A 19,539-nucleotide genomic window follows, 5' to 3' on the forward strand; every position below is an offset into this window, starting at 1 on the left:
ATCCATAACTTTTGCTTGTATGTCTAACTTAGAACCAATCACAGGAAGCCAAATATGCACTCCTAACACATCACATAGGATGATCCACTTCTAGTCAGCCTGTTTCTAATTTCCCTGTGCCAACAGCCTCCAATCAGGCATACCTAATGCCTTCCCTTTTTCTACTGTGCAGCTTTCCCACCACTCTACTTGCATTTGAGTCTCTGCCAAACATAATTGGTGATTGGTGACTCTTTTGTTTAGCAAGCTCTGTATAAATAACATTTGTTTGTTCTCATGTGAGTGATTTTTATTTATTTCCACAGTTTTCTTGGAAATTCTATCAAGAAGGTCTGCTCTGCCTATCACCACAAATTCTAGCCTTCAGCTGGAGCAGAACCCCCTGTGCCTTACTATTTGCCACTTGTCAAGTCCACAATGATGCTGGCAAGTCAGCACCAGGTCTGAACTCTACTGTCTTTGTGGTGAGTTCTTTGGCTATTTATTCTGTGTTTGATTCCCTGGTTTTGTTATCCCTTACCATTTGTTTGGCATTTTTGGCAAAACCAAGCCCTTCTTTTCATCCTTTTTTTGTTATGTGTTCATTTGTGTTACTCTTTCATGTTGCACTCTCTAAAAGTGTAGTTTGTTATAAGGAGAATCACAGCGTAGAACATTGGCATGGGCCTTTTAAGACTATTGTTAGTGTCAGCCTCAGATGCCAATGAGTTTTAGTTCCTAACTCAACTACCATCTTTTAATCAATTCTGCCTAACACCATTAGCTTCACTGTCATGGATCTTTGCTTGGCCTTTCTTGAGTGTGTCCATAGACCAGAATACACCCTTTTGCCTTCCTCTGGGGAGAACAACAATATACCTGGACATCCATGCCTCAGAGGTTCACTGAAACCTCCTTCTATTTTTCCCAGGTCTTTAATTAAAATTTACATGATTCATGAATTTCTTTTGTGGTTCTGTTCTGATACAATATGTAGATGATCTCTTACTTTGTTCAGTAAACAAGGAGGTCTATAAAAAGGTTCCCACTTACTTGCTCTCAGCCCTAGCAGAAAAAAAACATAGTATTTCAAAGACATATTATAAATTTTCCAGAACACAGCCCATTATTTGGAGCATGACCCATTTAAGGAGAGAAAAATATTCTCTCCTTTTAGATTAAAGACTATTAAAACTATTTCTAGACCCTTTTCAAGGTGGCAACAGAGAGCTCTTCTAGATATGACTAGATACTGCAGACAATGGGGACCAACTTTTTTCTGTGATTGCAATATCTCTTTATAAATTGACTAAGTCCCAAGTAAAAGACCCTCTGATCTGGGAACTCAACATGAGCAGGTCTTCTCTAATCTGAGTAAGGCTCTTCAATAGCCTCCTTTCTTAGTCATCCCTAGCTATTATACAAAAAGCTACCCCATTAATTTTTAAATGAGTGTTATGGACATGCCCTTAGGGTTTTGGCTCAGTTTCATGGGATTCATGAAAACCCTATCGCTCACCACAGCCTCAATTTTGACTCAGTTGTGATGGCTTATCCTTCTTGACTTAGGACAACAGGTACAGCTACAAAACTTTGCAGTGCTTGTGCTGAACTAGTTCTAGGCTCTCTGCTTGACCTCATGGTTCCTCATGCAGCACAGACATTACTATTGACTGAGTATACATAACACATTTTGCCAACTTACTAGCATCTAATACTCTATCTTCCTCTCACATTACTATTTATCTCTGCAACATGCTGAGTCCTACCACTCTCCTGCCCCACCTGAAATAAGTGCAGCATCGTGACTGTCTAATTTCAGTTAGGGAACTTTATTTGCCTCACTCAGATATATTAGAGAACCCACTGGGAAACCTGATCTAACATTTGTTGATGAATCATATCTCAAAACTGAAACTAGAAGTTAGCCAGTAAACAGAATGTGCCATCAATAATTTAAGAAGATAGGATTTTAGAATGTAGTCCTCTACTAGAATTAAAATCACCCAGATTGCAGAACTTCTTGCACTTACTAGTGTTTGTCAACTAGCTAAATTCCAGAGAGAAAGTAAATTGATAGGTGGATAGGTGGATAGATAGCAGATATGCTTTTGGCGTAGTACATGACTTTGGTATGCTTTCAAGACAAGGGGGCTTCTTATGTCTGTTGGGACCCTTCTAAAAATGGACAATAAGTAAAATAACTTTTAGATGTACTCCTACTACCTACAGAGATGACTATAAATGTTGGAACTTACGGGAAGAGAGACCACTTAAAGGAAATACTCAGGCAGATCATTATGCTCAACAAGCTAAACCTTTGAAGGATAAATCTCTGGTAAACTGTGAAAAGGAAGAGTGGAAAAAGTCTGGTTCTACTCTTCATTGATATAATCTCTGGAATGCTCAAGGTGGTTGCTTATGGCACCAGATCATTTCAAGTGGATATTAACTAAATTTCTTCATGGAACTACTCATCATGGAATGGAAAAATGGGTAAGTATTTTTAATCACCATTAGTAAGAAAACTTTAAAAACAAGCTGAGGTTATTTTCAGGTTATGTGTTACCTGTCAGCCACATAACCCTGGAAAAAATTGTAAAGAGTAATCATGGTCAGGACCCAATGTCTCACTTTGAATATCTTCAGGTGAATTTTATCCAGCTTACAACCTCTGTGGAATTTAAATTTGTTTTAGTTATTGTATATCTATTTTCAGGAGGGCCTATAGCATGTCCTTGCTGAAAAGCTATAACCCTCACAGACATCAAAAAATCTGCTTGATTTTGTGTTTTCAACCTGGGACGTCTCAAATTTTATATCAAGCAATTGGGCACTCCCTTAACAAAAACCATTATAAAAGAACTCAGTAAAACACCAAATCGAAATCACAATGAGATAACATTTCATGCCAGTCAGAATGGTGATTATTAAAAAATCAAGAAACAACAGATGCTGGTGAAGCTGTGGAGAAATGGGAACACTTTTACATTGTTGTTGGGAATGTAAATTAGTTCAATCATTGTGGAAGACAGTGTGGTGATTCCTCAAGGATCTAGAACAAGGAATACTATTTGACCTGGCAATCCCATTACTGGGTACATATCCAAAGGAATACAAATCATTCTACTATAAAGACACATGCACACATATGTTTATTGCAGTACTATTTTACAATAACAAAGACATGAAACCAACCCAAATGCCCATCAATGATAGGCTGGATAAAGAAAACATGACACATATATACTATGGAATACTGTGTAGCCATAAAAAGGAATGAGATCATGTCCTTTTCAGGGACATAGATGAAGCTGGAAGCCATCATCCTCAGCAAACTAACCCAGGAATAGAAAACCAAACAGCACATGTTCTCACTCATAAGTGGGAGTTGATCAATGAGAATACATGAACACAGCGGGGGAAACAACACACACTAGGGCCAGTTGGAGGTCAGGGGGTGAGGGGAGGGAAAGCATTAGGACAAATAGCTAATGCATGTGGGGCTTAAAACCTAGATGATGCATTGATAGGTGCAGCAAACCACCATGGCACACGTTTGCCTATGTAACAAACCTGCACGTTCTACACTTGTATCCTGGAATTTAAGATAAAAATTTTTTTAAAAAGTTGCCTTGTCATTTTTGCCATATTATATTAATCAAAGCAAGCTACAAAGCTAGCCTAGATTAAAAAGAATGGAGGGAGAACTCGAAGACTGATAAGATGAATGGCAAAGTCACATTGAAGTATAGCAGTGTCTACTGGAATAGGAAAACTAAGGAAATGTTAAAATGTCTAACATAATCTTATAAGGAATTTGAATTTTATCTTTTAGTGATTGAGGCATCTCTAAAAGGTATTAAACAGGGGAGTTATATGGTTAAGTTTATATTTTAGAAAGGTAACTAAGAAGGTAGTATGGAAGATGAACTGAAGAGAGAAAAGATTTGTTAGGCAAAATGTATTTAAAAGACGAATAAAATAGTCTAGGGATAGAGTTAGGGATGACAGAGGCTTGAAGAAAGATTGAGGAGATAGCTTACAGATTTTTCAATCTGAGTCAGTGTCTAGTAGGTTTCAAAATTATATGTAACATGGTAACTCACTATAGTATGACTCTGTGTGTAATAAATTATATATCACATTTTGGTAAAACATATGTGATATAAATATTTATTGAGTGAAAGTAAGGGAATCATAATCATAAGCATAGGATTTGGCTGGAATGATTGCCTTAGGCAAAAGTTGTAAGCTACTTTAAAGTTCTGCATGTTCTATATTGTTGTGGGCTCATACTTACTAATTACATTGCCAAAAGAAACAGAGAGAGAAAGAAGAAAGATAATTGTAGACCAAAGATAAGCACATAGCATGCAGCAAGGCTTGCTCTGAATCTCTGATCTGTGAATGGAAATGATAATAGCAGTCTGTTGTGTGAATATCTGGTGAAATGGGTTTGTACGCAGCATTTCACAAACTTGCTTGCTTTTGAATCATTTGTCCACAGATACACTTTGGGTAGCACTGAAGAACTTAACATTTCATTGACAGATAAGGACAGTTGACTTAGGAGACATAAAACAAACATCCTTCTTTCTGATTCCATACTTAATTTTTTCTTCTTTTGTTTGTTTTAGTGGCTTTAAAAATAATTTTGTCAATTAGTAACATTTAATAAGGACTGAATACTTTACAAGGTCCTTAATACTATTAATAAAAAATCATAAAAGCCTTATTTTAGCATCTGAAGATGAGCTGCCCAATATGGTGGCTACAAGACACCCAGATATATTAAACACTTGAAATGTGGATAACGTGACCAAGGAACTAAATTTTAATTTTAATTATTTTCCATTAAATATAACTTTATTGCTTTGGTAGAAGCATATTTCACTTAAACTATTTTAAACTTAGCATCCAATTTGTGATGTGAGATAAGCATAGAAAACTCACTGGATTTGAAGACAATATGAAAAAATAGTAAAATACCTCATTAACAATTTTTATATTTATTACATGCAGAAGTGATAATTTTTGATATATTAGAACAAATAAAATATTAAAGCTAATCTCATCTGTTCTTACTATTTTTAATGTGTCTGCCAGAAAATTTAAAGTTCCATATTTGGCTCGCATTTATTTCTATTTGACAATACTACTCTAGAATAATTTTATTTCTTTGTTAAAGTACAAAGCCCAAACTTTGAAACACTGTACCTGTTGTGTGATCATCAAAAAGAAGAAAATCATCTATGGCTTTCCCACTTTTAAATTGTTATTGGCCATTGACTCTTCCCAACATGTGTGGTCACAGCCCTGGAATGTAAGGACTGTTCACACCACCGCAAGTGAGGCTAAGGTATGGGAAGCCAAAAAGGTGCCCTTTCTTTGTGACAGTATAATCCAGGTAGATCAGACTCTTGACCAATCAGAGGCCTCTGCTTGACTTATTTCAATCTTGAAACTACTTATTGCTTGCTTGATTAAAAAGTGATGGAGATTATACAGTAAGGAAACTTTATCAGCTCCTTCTAGAGCAGAGCATTCTCCTCTAGGGCCACAAAAATGCTTGTGTATATAGGCCAACTATGAGAAAAGCATAAAGGATGGAAAGGAAGAATATAACTGAAAAATGTGAGAGCTCGAAAAGCAGCCCAACCCTTCATAAGGGTGTAATTTGTCTGCAGCTCAACCTGTTCAGAGAGGAGCTCAGAGCCCTCAAAGACTTGAAGGAATGACAGGAGAAATACTCATTCCTAGCTAGAATATGACTGAACAAATAAGCAGATTTTTGGAGGGAAAGAAGATCCATTCCATCTAGACCAGTGAAAAGAGGAAGTGAGAATGTATAAACAGATTCAGGAATCCTACATGCGAACCTCAGCTCTGTAACCTTGGAGAAGTGCCTTTCCCATTGGAGCCTTAGTTTCCTTACCTCTAAGTTGACATTGGACGATATGAGCAATCTATTGGTTTAGGAAGCAATCTGCTTCCTAAATGACTAGGGATCCTCAGTCTTTGCAAATATACTCTGAATGGCCACTGATTAAAATATAGGAATTAGACCCACACTTCCATTTCCTAACATTGACTCTGGACAAGTCATGTGACCTTTCTTAAGCTTGATTTCCTTAGTTAGAAGAGCATCACAATACCTACCAACTCGAGTCATTATAAAGACTAAACAAATTCACATCTGTAAAGTACTTAGTACAATGGCTTTCACCTGAAAGTTGCTCATGAAAAGTAAACATTATTATGTTCTTTTACATTTTTTTAAATTTATTTTTATTTTTCTATAGGTTTTTGGGGTACAGGTGGTATTTGGTTAAATGAGTAAGTTCTTTAGTAGTGATGTGTGAGATTTTGGTGCACCCATCACCCAAGCAGTATGCCCTGCACCCTATTTGTAGTCTTTCATCCCTCACTCCTCTCCTATCCTTCCCCCCAAATCCCCAAAGTCCATCGTATCATTCTTAAGCTTTTGCATCCTCATAGCTTAGCTCCCACATATTAGTGAGAACAGAAGATGTTTGGTTTTCAATTCTTGAGTTACCTCATTTAGAATAATAGTCATCAATCTCATCCAGGTCGCTGCAAATGCCGTTAATTCATTCCTTTTATGCTGAGTAGTATTCCATCACATTTAAATACCACAGTTTCTTCATCTAATCATTGATTGATAGATATTTGGGCTGGCTCCACAATTTTGCAATTGCGAATTGTGCTGCTATAGACATGCATGTGCAAGTATCTTTTTCAAATAACGACTTCTTTTCCTCTGGGTAGATACCCAATAGTGGGATTGCTGGATCAAATAGTAGTCTTACTTTTAGCTCTTTAAGGAATCCGCATACTGGTTTTCATAGTGGCTGTACTAGCTTACATTCCCTCTAGCAGTGTAGAAGTGTTCCCGATCACCATGTGATCATGCCAACATCTACTGTTTTTTAATTTTTTGATTATGGACATTCTTGCAGGAGTAAGGTGGTATCGCATTGTGGTTTTGATTTGCATTTCCCTGATTATTAGTAATGTTGAGCATTTTGTCATGTTTGTTGGCCATTTGTATATTTTCTTTTGAGAATTGTCTATTCACGTCCTTGGCCCACTTTTTGATGGAATTGTTAGGTTTTTTCTTACTGATTTGAGTTTGTTGTAGATTCTTTCTCTTGTCTGATTGCTCTGGCTAGGACTTCCAGTACTACCTTGTCTTGTTCTAGTACTTACAGGGAATGCTTTCAACTTTACCCCATTCAGTATTATGTTGTCTGTATGTTTGTCATAGATGGCTTTTATGACACTGAGGTATGTCCCTTGTATGCCAGTTTTGCTGAGAAAAGATAAAATTGATAGATCATTAGCAAGACTAACCAAGAAAAGAAGAGAGAAAATCCAAATAACCTTTTACATTTTCTATTTTATCTTATCAAGCCAGAGTTCCAGGGAAATCAATGAAGAGCACGTGGAAATTATATTTAGTTGATTTTACATGTTTGCTTAATTTCTCTCTAAACTATTGAGGCCCTATTTTTCCCTCATGCTTACAAAAACCTTCACAATCATCAGAGTTAAATAGCATTCATTTTTTCACCCTTAGAATCTGTAATATTTCATATGAATAGTGGAATTATCCCTGAGAGCTTTCCAAAGCATTTTTAGCACTAATCTTTATTTATTAAAGGGTAAAATACATCTCCTGTAAAAATACATTATTTTGTTTGGAGAGTACAACAGCAGTAATTGTTTTATTCACTTGTAACAATTTCACCATCCAAAAACCTACTCACAAAGACATCTTTCAGTCTGGAAGTCCTACTGTCAGACAGCTTGTTTGCACATTTTGAGAGGAGGGGCACAAGAAGGGAGTGGGCATTTATTGTGATATGCTCTGTGCTATGCTTTTAAAATTAATTTTAATTGTCACATAGCATTTTAAATACATAAATGTTTTTTCATCCTTTGAAAATCGATTGTAGGAATATCTGGGTGCATGAAGGTTCTTCGGCTGCTTGTTAGATGCACAGATATTTATTTTGTACCTTTTTGTATGTCTAAAATATTTCAAAATGTCTTTTGATTTGGCAACAGTATCTGCTGCATGACCTCAGTCTTGGAAAGAACTATTTCCCTGCTTGGTGCTACATGCAACCCATCTTGTGCCTTATTTCAGTTTTTCACACATATTTATGTTGAGTGATAAACACTAAATTGGTTGCAGTTTTAAACAAATTTTTTTCATCGCTCTTGCCCCAAAGATACAATTCCCAAGTTAATCAAAGTGAAGAAGGAAAGAAAGTTTTGTGAGTGCAGAAATAAAAACAACTTATCAGTAAATCTTTAGATCAGTAGTCTATGTGATGCTTCTTGCTTTTATGAGAAAAGGAAGAACTAAGAAAGAAACACCCTTGGCTTTTTCCCCTCTAAGTGTTATTTTTCCTCTTGCCTCCTTTTTTCCCTCCTGCAAACAGATACGTTGTTTCCCTTTTCACTTTCAATTTCTTGACTGAATTCCTTACTCTCCTTTCCAATCATTTAAAATTGCCTTCAAATGGGATATTGCAGTTTTCAATGATTGAACAGAAGGATTGTAATCAATCCATAGGTGGTGAGAGCTGAAAGACACCTTTGAGATCATCTATAGGGTTGTTCTCAAACTTCATCATAAATCAGTATTATCCTGAGAGGTTGTTACATTGTTGAGTCCCATGCTCAGAGTTTCTGATTAAGTAGCCTGAACAGGAGACCTGATAATTTGCATTTCTAGTACTTTCCTAGATAAGACTGACGCTGCTAGACATGCTTGGAGAACTTTTGATCAGTGATTCAGATCGGTTTGCTTTTCTTTTATTGAAGAAATGCTTACAAAGCACTTTCAATGGGTCAGATAATAAAGTCATTTAATTATCATAGCCGTGCTAAAATTTGACACCATCCTTATTCCCATTTTATTGTTGAGGAAACTGAGAAAGAGACGTAAAATAATTTGCTCAAGGTCACAAGGCAAGTGAGCATCAGAGCTTTGGTTTAAACAAAGCAGGCAACCTCCAAATTTGAGCTGTCACCCCTGTGCTTTGCTGCCTTTGTGTTGAGTTTCAATAGCACAAACAGGATGAGTGTGGGAGGGTGGGGAGAAGACAGAAAAGGGAGTAATTCATTGAAACTTGGGGATCCTAAGAAAGTGGTAGAAAAGAATTTGAGGATGTTGAAAGCATTTTCACTAGGTTGTAAAGAAAACATAAATTTTGACATGCTGAGGCATCAGGAAGAATACTCCAGACTTTGGAAGAAAATCATACAATGAAACAAGATGAAGAAAAGTGTCTGATATATTATGAGAATGAGGAGTCTGGCTTGATTGGCCATACTTTGCCTAGATATGTTGAGCGAGAAATGAAGCTAGAACATATTGGGATGTGAAAGGAAAATATCTTGAGCCCCCAAAATCACTAAGCTAAAAGGAAAATTCAAGCTGGGAACTGCTTAGGGCAAACCTGCCACCCTCTCTGTTCAAAGTCATCCCTCTGCTAACTGAGATAAATGTATATCTGATTGCGTCCTTCAGAAAGGCTAATCAGAAACTCACAATAATGTAACAACTTGTCATCTGTGACCTGGAAGCCCCTTCCCTGCTTCCAGTTGCCCTGCTTTTGCTTCAAGTTGTCTTGCCTTTCTGGACTGAACCAATGTTCATTTTACATATGTTAATTGATGTCTCACATCTCCCTAAAATGTATAAAACCACCGTGGACACACGTCGCCAGGACCTCCTGAGGCTGTGTCATGAGTGTGCATGCTCAAGCCTGGCAAAATAAACCTTCTAAATTAACTGAAACCTGTCTGAAATTTTCTGGGTTCACAGGGAGAATAGATCAAAAGGGCTTTGACTGCATGCCAAGATTAATTTGAATTTTTCCTGTGATAAGAGATGGACGAAGAGGAGTCACTGATGTGTTTTAAGTATGAATGGAGCAAAGCTCACTATCATTTTGGCATCAATGTGGAGAATGGATGAAGGAGGGTGATATTAGTTAGAAGACTGCACAAGATTCCAGTTGAGGGATGATAGTGGCCTTGGACTCAGGTAACAAGAGAAAGAATGGAGCTGAGAGGGGTTGGGTTTCAGAATTATTAAGGAGGTTGAATCTAAAATTTTTAAACATTGATCAACTAGAAGCAGATGATACAGAAAGAAGGAAAAAGAGGTGAAATTAAGGCAGACAAACCTTTATTGTTTTGGACATTTGTTCTAGGCTCTATAACAAGCATTACTAACAAAAATGATAAATAAAATTGCAGATTTAGGGTCTGGCCAGAAGGCAAGGAAGACTCCAAGGCAGCGTCAGCAATAACTCCTTCAGCTAAACCCACACTGGCAAGGTGCTGATCCAGAGTGTAATTCCCCGTGCTGAAGCTTGGTTGGACAAAACAGCTTTGGATTCAGGATCATTTCCCATCAAGAAAAATGGAGTGAACTAACCACAATCAGCATGTCCCACAGAAGACAAATGCCTCTACAGCAACAGCATTTTCAACTGGTAAATAGACCTGACATTCAGGCATCTATGGCTCCTTGTGCACTAATAAGTCTAACTTGAGGCTAAGAAATCATTAGCAGAGTGAGTGCTTTTAATGAGCTCTTGGAGAAAAATATGGTTTAAAAAATATATTACCTGCAGTTAAGCATTACCATGGATGCTAATGTTAAAATTGATGGGAAAAGTGCTTGAGGAAAGCCTGAGCCATTATAAAAGCTGGACATAATTTCTATTTTAGAAGAAAAGTTAGATCATTTTTTAAAGTGTCCACTCCATAGAGTTTATTAAGACTTCATAATAGATTTTATCTCATACTCAGGTTTTTTGTTTTCCCCCACCCTTACTTCCCCATGGTGGTTAAAGAGTAGGCTGAGAATAGGCGACGAGGCTATGTTGTGACCTGGTACATGCAACTACTAGCTCTTTTTCTGAAAATGGTGCTGCTGGCCAAAGTGGAGAAGGGTCTCCCCAATCATTTAACAAACTAACTAAGGGCAGTCAACTCGAATGCATCCATTAAATCCATCCATCTATTTCATTATTCACTTAACAAACATTTTAATTCAACATTTATACTTATTCAACACTTACTTAGCTAGGTTAGCCATGTGATATATTGTCCATAGCAGAATACTTGTGAGAGACAAAGGACATTATTAATAATTGCTTTTGTTATCTATTGCTGTGGAAAAAAACTCCAAAACTTAGTGGCTTAAAGCAGGCATTGTTAAGTGGCTTAAACCTATGATCCTCTGTGTTGACCAGGCTCGGCTTGACTGGGTGGTTCTCACTTGTGGTCTTTTGTGTGGTTGTTGGCTGGGAGTGGTATCGTGATCTGAAGACTCACCTGGACTAGACATCTGTAATGACCCTCTCATATGGCAGGAAGTTGGTGTTGGCTGTCCACTGGGAGCTTAGTTGAGTTGTTGATCTAAACACCTATGTATGACCTCTTCGTGTGGCTTGGATTAACCATAGCATGGCACTGGGTTCTGAGGAAGAGCATCCACACCAACAAGCATTCTCTAAGAGGCACAGGTGAAAATCTCAAGTCCGCCCAAAAGGGATGCTTGGAACTGGCACAGTGTCACATCCACAACATTCCACTGACCAAAGGACAGCCTGGAGTCCAGGGAATGAATAGATAGATGACATGTCTTGATCACCCCAGGGACTGCCATCCAACCTCAGTCTCAGTCTCCTTTTCTGTAAAATATGGGTAATAATAATGTAGCTCTCACTGAGCTGCAGTAAGAATTGAATGAAGTAATCCTGGTGAAACCTGAGGCCCTGTGCCTGGCAGACTGGTGGGTGCTGGATGAGCTCTGTTTCGTGGTCTCATGTTGACTGTACTGTTCTTCCTCTTCATTGTCATTGGCCAGTTTAGGCCCTCATTGTCTCTCACCTGACAGTTATAAAAGGTGATGGACCAGACTTCCCATTTCTATTTTCTCTTCTTGTCTGTCTGTCCTTCAGATGATCAGCAGTATCTCTTACTCGGCCCTGTTCCTACCATGACTCTCCCCTCCTCTCATGACTCCAGCATGTCCTAACATGGGTGCAAAGGACAAACTAGCTTTCCTGGCATTGGAAGCCTGTGCTCCAAACAAACTAGCCAAGCTATTCTTGCTATAAATTCGCTTCCTCTGCTGCCTGCTTAGTTCCAGGCTGCTTTCCTTCCAAGAATGTCCTTTCCAAGTCCTGTGTGCTTAGCTCCCCATCCTTCAAGGCTTATCTAAAAGCTGACCGTATTCTCTCATTTACCTCTTCATCTCATCCATACACATTATAAGGCCCTGGGGAAATTCTATCTTGCATTATAATGACTGAAATACACAGATGCTTCAGGACTGAAGGGAGGGAAGGAGAAAAAGAGAGAGAAAATGAAGTAGAATATTTTAAAAATATTAACGATTGTTTTTTCCCAATTCTGCAATCATTTGGCTCTCTTATCTAAGCTGTTCATTAAGTGCTTCCAATAAAGGATACGACCACATTAAGATAGTTTTGAGATTCAAGATCTTAAAACTTAGTGACCAATAAATAAAAATCCAAGGCATAGAGAATAAAACTGCAATATGTGAAGACAAGAGAAAGGCTTCTATAATGAGACCAGGTAATAATTTCCTCAGGCTTTGTTGAGGAGTAGGAGGGCATAGACAATGTGCAGAGGGCAAGGGGAATGTGTGTCCCAGGTGAGGGGCCAGAACTGAGCAGATTTTCTTGGAGGAGTAGAATCAGCAGCCCAAGATAGTTTAGCTTCTCTTGAGTGAGTGCTGTTCTTGTTGCATCTTTAGGGGCTACGCTGATGATGCCATCATTAGTGTCCATAGCACAGTCAGAGATTGCCCATGAACTGTTTGTCAAGAGTGGTTCCCATGTTTGCCTTAAGCCTTTGCTTGGTCCTTGCCTTATTTACCCTGTGGAACAACTACCCTCACTGCCCTCATCCTTCACCCACAAGAGAAAAGGTGAGTTCTGGTCATCAACAGGTGGAGGAAGTATGGAAGGAAGGGTCCCTTAAACTGTGGTTTAGTCAGAGCAGAGCAGATTCGATCTGAGAAATCTCAAGCTCAAACAGGGGTAATCTCAGGCCTGTACCATTGTTATTGTCATAAATAATAATCCATAGATTCTTAAGTAATATAAGGCCATCTCTGAAGGCACATGCAGTGTTGAACAAAATTCTGCACAAGAGATGTGTTTCTTCTCTTTCTTTTATTTATATGGGCAATCCATTATTAATATATAGGCTGGTCATGGTGGCTTATGCCTATAATCCCAGCACTTTGGGAGGCTGAGGCAGGAGGATTGCTTGAGACCAGGAGTTTGAGATCAACCTGGGTAACATAGTAACACCTGTCTCTACAAAAAAAATTAAAAAAAATAGTCACATGTTTGGTACATGCTTATAGTGTTAGCTACTCAGGAGACTGAGGCAGGAGGATCACTTGAGCCCAGGAGTTTGAGGTTACAGTGAGCTATGATCATGCCACTTCACTCTAGCCTGGGCAACAGAGAAAGATCCTGTCTCTAATATAAATATATTTGTCTAGTATGTGTGTGTGTACTCATGAAAATTTATGCTTTGGGTTATAATCCAATATTACTTTATTTATTTTGTTGTTGACATGGTTTCAGTTTTGGCTGTCGGGAGCTTTTTCAGTTGACTCCTGTGTCCCTTTGATACACACCCCTTGTTTTTGTTTTAAGCACTTCCTTTCTTTCTGGCAATGCGCTCCCTACTCATCTTGTATATTCTCTACCTCAATCCTAGAATGGGCCATTTCTTTAAGGTGTTCTAGTTCCCTTTATTAGAGAACAACATTTAAAAAAAAAACAAATATTGGTACCAACTGGACTTTATCTTTTGATTTAGGAAGGGGAACTCTTTCCAGAAGACTTTGCTTTATTCTCATAAGCTGACCCAGAAAATCAAGTATCTGGCCCCTTTTACCCCTGTGATGGAGGAGAGCATTCTTGGGAATAGATGTCAAGTGAACCAACCTATGAGATTTGCCTCTATTAGGGAGGCAACTACTTCATGTGTAAGTTTTCAAACCAAATCACCATAAACACTGCCCCTGCTTCCTTGGAAATTTGGGAACCTGTATTATTGTAAAATTTTATGTTGCTCTTTCATCTCTGTAAGTACAGACTACTAATGAACACATATATACACACACACACATACATGTATTTATATATGTAGATTTTAGCCATTTATAATGATGATTTCTAATGTCTGTGAAGTGCTTATGATATGCAAGGGACTATGTTAAATATTTTGTAGGCATTATCAGATTTGATTTTCAAAAATCCCTACGAGATAGGCACTGTTATTACCCCCAGAGGAGGTCACTGAGGCCCAATCACATTAGTGATTTGTCTACCTAGCAAGTAGTGAAGGTGAAATTTGAATCCAAGCAAACTTTCACAAGACTCTCAGCCTCAATTTCTCTGTTATTGCCTTGATCATTTATAAGGGAAGATACTGCGTATGAGGGGATTGCATCTGCAGAATCTGTTGAAAGACACATTGTCAGATGTTCACGTAAACACGTAAGAGCTGTTATGTGCCCTACATAGTGGGAATGTGGCGGAACTGGCTCTGAAAGCTACTCTGGTGGAGAGTTCTACTTCAGGTTTCACTCCTAGTGGAGGAGTCTCTTCAGTCTCTATGATTGCCAGTAGAAAGCCAACAGATGGTGCTTCCTCATCAAATTATGTAACTGATATTTCCCACCTTGTTGGAAACCAGAGGAAGGGAGTCCCGGGAAAGATGATGCAAAGAAAGCCAAACGAGAGCCGGAGGTGAATGGAGGCAGTGGGGATGCTGTCTCCAGTGGAAATGAAGTTTTGGAAAACACGGAGGAGGCTGAGAATCAGGCTGAAAGTCGAGTGGCAGTGGAGGGGACAGTGGAGGCTGGAGCTACAGTTGAAAGCACTGCATGTTAAGAGCGGGGCAGAGCCTTCCTCCCAAGGGAAAGTGTTTTTGTATATAATGTAGTTTTTCACTTTTGGAGGATTCTTTTTGTATAACTTCAATAAAGATTGTAAGCAAAAAAAAAAAAAAAAAAAAAACCTCATCCAGTGGGGATGAGGTTGCGCTGCTCTCTGGAAGCGCCGATGGCGTGACTGGCCCCGCGCGGAGCAGCGACGCTGCGCGCCCATCCCGCTCCTCCGCCCCTAGCCGTGAATCTCAGCAGCAGCAGCAGCAGCACGGAGGAAAAGGCAGTGACGACCGTGCTCTGGGGCTGCGAGCTCAGTCAGGAGAGGCGGACTCGGACCTTCAGACCCAGCCGGAGGGGAAGCAGAGCTGCAGGCTGTTGCTTCATACGATTTGCTTAGGGGAGAAAGCCAAAGAGGAGATGCATCGCGTGGAGATCCTGCCTCCAGGAAACCGGGAGGACAAGAAAACGCAGCCGGTCACCATTGCCTCGCTCCAGGCCTCAGTCCTCCCCATGGTCACCATGGTTGGAGTACAGCTTTCTCCCCCAGTTACTTTCCAACTCCGGGCTGGCTCAGGACCTGTGTTCCTCAGTGGCCAGGAGCGTTATGAAACGTCAGACCTAACCTGGGAGGAGGAGGAAGAAGAAGGGGAAGAGGAGGAAGAGGAAGAGGAAGATGATGAGGATGAGGATGAGGATGTAGGTATATCTCTGGAGGAGGAATCCCCTGTCAAACAAGGCAAAAGGCTGGTGCCCCAGAAGCAGACGAGCGTGGCTAAGAAAAAAAAGCTGGAAAAAGAACAAGAGGAAGTAAGACCCAGCATTAGAGACAAGAGCCCTGAGAAGAAGGCCAAAGCCATACCCAGATCCAAAAGCCAGGATTCAAGAAATGAGGAGCTATGCCTTGGGGGCCACGATGCAGAGTGGGCCTTCCCCGGCCTGTGCTGCAGGGACGGGGCACCCCGCCCCACCCCTGCATTTGTCTGAATGTGACAGGGGTGTTGTGGGGGCAACACGAGAGCCCCTCACCCCCAACTCTCCACTTTCAGGAGGCTCCGAGTGAAGACCTCCCCGCTTCGGGTCACAATAAAGTTGTCTGGTCAGGAAAAAAAAAAAAAATTTTTTTTTTTCCACATTTGCGTCCTTAAATAAGGTTTTACTGGAACACAGCCCACCCATTGTTTCCTATTGTCTGTGGCTGCTTTCCCACTACAAGGACAGAATTGAGTAGTTAGGAGGGGGATCACATATTTTGCAAAGGCTAAAATATTCACGATCTGGCTCTTTGCAGAAAAGCTTTGCTCTTCCACAGGAGGCCTGCCCGCCGCCACTTGTGCTGCCTTGTCTCTCATGATCCCTAAAAAGTTCTATTTTGTCAGTACTCAACACCAACATCCATGTTGGCAGAAAATAGCCTTTGCCATCACTGCCATTGAGGGTGTGCGTCGAAGATATGCTCATATGGTGTTAAGAAAGCAGACACTGACCTCACCAAGAGCGCAGGACTCACTGAGGATGAGGTGGAACACGTGATCGCCACTATGCAGACTCCATGCATTCAAGATCCCCAACCAGTTCTTGAACAGACAGAAGGATGGAAAGCCTGGAAACTTTAGTCAGGTCCTGGTCAATGGTCTGGATAACAAGCTCCATGAAGACCTCGAGCAACTGAAGAAGAAGTCACTTTTTTTTGGGGGGGGAAAAAGAAAGTCTTTTTGATAAATAGCTTACAATGAAATAACTAGAGCAGTGGTTTGTTAGAGAATAAAAACTAGGACAGAGGCTAGGTGGTGTCTCTCTACCCCTGCCTCCGGCCCTAAGCTTCAGCCCTCTGGCTGGACACTTTGGATGATGAGGACTTGATGTTGATGGGCAGCCCATCCTTTTCCGAGCCCTCAGGGGCCTCTGTCTTTCTAGACAGGTGTGCAGGCACCACCTTGGACCCACTGGCCTTAGCAGAAGCACCCTTGGCATCCGACCCCTGCCCAGCCCCGGGGGCAGCTGCCCCTCTAGGGGCCTGGGCCTTGGCCTTGGCTACCAACTTCTTTTTGGTTGGGGAAGCAGCACCATTCTTATGTGATGTTCATGTTTTTAGACTGAGTGCTGTGGGATGAGTTGTGATCTGGCCTCCAAATTCATATGTTGAAACCTTAACTCCCAGTATTTTAGAATATGACTTTATTTGGAGATAGGACCTTTAAAGAGATAATTCAGTCAAAATGAGGCCTTTAGGGTGGACCCTAATGAAATTTGGCTGGTGTCTCTACAAAAAGAGATAATATGGACACATAAAGAGACACAAGGGGTGCACAAGCACAGAGAAAAGACAGGGTGAGGGCACAGCCATCTGCAAGCCAAGGAGAGAAGCCTTGGAAGAAACTAAATTCACCAGAGTTTTGATCTTGGACTTCCAGTTTCTAGAAGAGCATAAAAATAAATTTATGTTGTTTAAGCTACCTGACTATGGCATTTCATTATAATAGCCTTAGTATGCTAATACACCAATCATGCCACAAGTGATTTCCTCTACTCAGATTCAGCTAGATGCTGTTCACATATGAGTCATATACTCAGCGTGGTTTGTTTATGAGAGCTATGAAAACTCAGGCTTAACTCCAGGAAAAGATGAGATAGCAATTCATAAACAGCATAAACTGACTGAAAAAGCCAAGTACCCATTGGTTGGTAGCAGGATAATAAGGTTATGTTCATTACAAAAATGCCTGTAAGGAGCAAAGAATATGACAAGGGAATGATATTTGAATTAGGATACATTAAAAAAATGAAAAAAAAAATAGATGTCAGAGGAAAACAACTTACTTATTTGATGTGAGGCTTTTACTTAGGGCCTAGCGGAGCTGCCCCCGATTTTGTATTGTGGGTTTCAGGACTAACTGAGAGGAAAACCCACAGGGTACCCACATTAAGTATGTTTTGGTGGCCCATCATCGCCCTGTAATGTGCTGATTAAAAGAACATGCTCCTGATTTAACAGCCCGAGTTTGAAGCCTGGCTTGACTGGACCTGTCCCTTTGGGCAAGATATCCTTTCCATCCCTCAGTTTCCCATCTGTAAAACGGTGATAATTGTTCTCACCTTGGTAGGTTCTGTATTATGAGAGAGGATATGTTGTTAAGTGCTTGGAACAGTAGTTAATACATATTAGTTTTATTATAAATTTTATTTATAAAATATCTGAATCATTATAATTTATTTATAATAAAAATTTTATGCTAAATTAACTTCCTAGGTAAGTGACTCTGCACTCTTTACATGAATCTCTTCAATTAGAATATGCTGAACATGACTATGTAGCCTTTGCTTGAAGGTGCCACTACCATCATGAATATCACAATCTCTAGTTTTAGATATGCAGCTCGGTCCCTTCTGACCCACCAGGGCATGACCTCCAATTGCCTTTCTACCTCCATCTATCGACACCCCATAATCCTAAGGGTCTAAATTTTTTTTTTTTTTTTTTTGTGGCTCCTGTTTCTACGCAGTCCTCTGTCATCTCCACAGAATTTTATATAAGCCCTCTTCTCTGCTTCAAATATTCTACCTTCTGCCTACCTTCCCCTGACTGTACTTCTTTGTACTCATCACTTAAGACTCATCTCAGTATCACCTTTCCTAATCTTCTAGCCCCTGATATTCAGTATTAGCTGTTATTCAGTGACATTTATGATGAGTATCATACTTCTTTGCTTATTTTTCTGTACATATCCTCATTGGATTCTGAGCTCCATGAGCTATTTCATTATTTCTGATCTTAAGTGCCTACCAGAAAAACTGCCATTAAATAGTCACTTTATATAGGCTTGAAATAAATGAATAGATTTAAAAGCAAATGTACGTTGGGGTTTCCCTTTGGCCTGAGCAAAAGCAAGTCAGAGTTGGACCTAATAAATTGATGGCAGTAAAGTATTTAATATGTATTATTTAAACTCAGTGTCTTATTTCTATAGACATTTATTGACTGCTTAGGTGTATGCAAAGTACTGGGATCAATTTGGTCTAGAGGGAAGAAAATACTGTTGGACTCTTTTCCCCAACAGGAAGATTCTACCTCTCCTCGCTTAATTCAAGCTCCCCTCCAAGATGGGAGAACTTGCTAATTAATCAGTCTAGAGTTTGGATTGGATAATAGTTATTAGTGAGTCTGGTGACTGGAGTCTGGTGACATTAAAAGGATGGAATGAACACATGCAGATGGCACTCTCTTGACCTTTCTGCTTCTCCTTTTCGTATAGGAAGCAGACACCAGCAAGGTCAATAGCTCTGAGCTGGAACCAGAGCCATATCTCACTTCTTTCCATCTCAGGACTTAAATTCAGAGGGATCCAGGGGATCCCATTTAAGCCTCAGGCTTGATCTATCTTTTTTTTTTTTTTTTTTTTTCCCATAATTTGCATCCTTTTTATTTTTTTATTTTTTATTTTTTTTATTTTTTTTTTTATTGCATTTTAGGTTTTGGGGTACATGTGAAAAACATGCAAGGTTGTTGCATAGGTGCATACGTGGCAGTGTGATTTGCTGCCTTCCTCCCCTTCACCCATATCTGGCAT

The 19,539-nt window shown here is 39.7% G+C and overlaps 1 long non-coding RNA gene and 1 pseudogene across 3 annotated transcripts in view; both read left to right on the forward strand.

The window, feature by feature from the left end:
- LOC105716829 (uncharacterized) overlaps window positions 1-19,539 on the forward strand; it is a 44,197-nt gene that overhangs the window by 7,042 nt on the left and 17,616 nt on the right. Inside the window, exons 2-6 of one of the 3 annotated variants that reach the window (XR_010345622.1) lie at window positions 306-464; window positions 2,212-2,475; window positions 10,282-10,520; window positions 12,818-12,991; window positions 13,900-14,068. This is a non-coding gene — a long non-coding RNA (uncharacterized LOC105716829). The remainder of the gene's footprint in view (window positions 1-305; window positions 465-2,211; window positions 2,476-10,281; window positions 10,521-12,817; window positions 12,992-13,899; window positions 14,069-19,539) is intronic. The other 2 variants (XR_010345621.1, XR_010345623.1) reach the window with 2 other exon arrangements.
- On the forward strand, window positions 15,311-15,962 carry LOC135268138 (nucleoplasmin-2-like; annotated as a pseudogene).

The sequence above is a fragment of the Aotus nancymaae genome, unplaced genomic scaffold (genome assembly GCF_030222135.1).
Source record: "Aotus nancymaae isolate 86718 unplaced genomic scaffold, 86718_ANA_hifiasm-v0.15.2.pri h1tg000036l, whole genome shotgun sequence".
In the NCBI taxonomy this organism is placed as follows: domain Eukaryota; kingdom Metazoa; phylum Chordata; class Mammalia; order Primates; family Aotidae; genus Aotus; species Aotus nancymaae.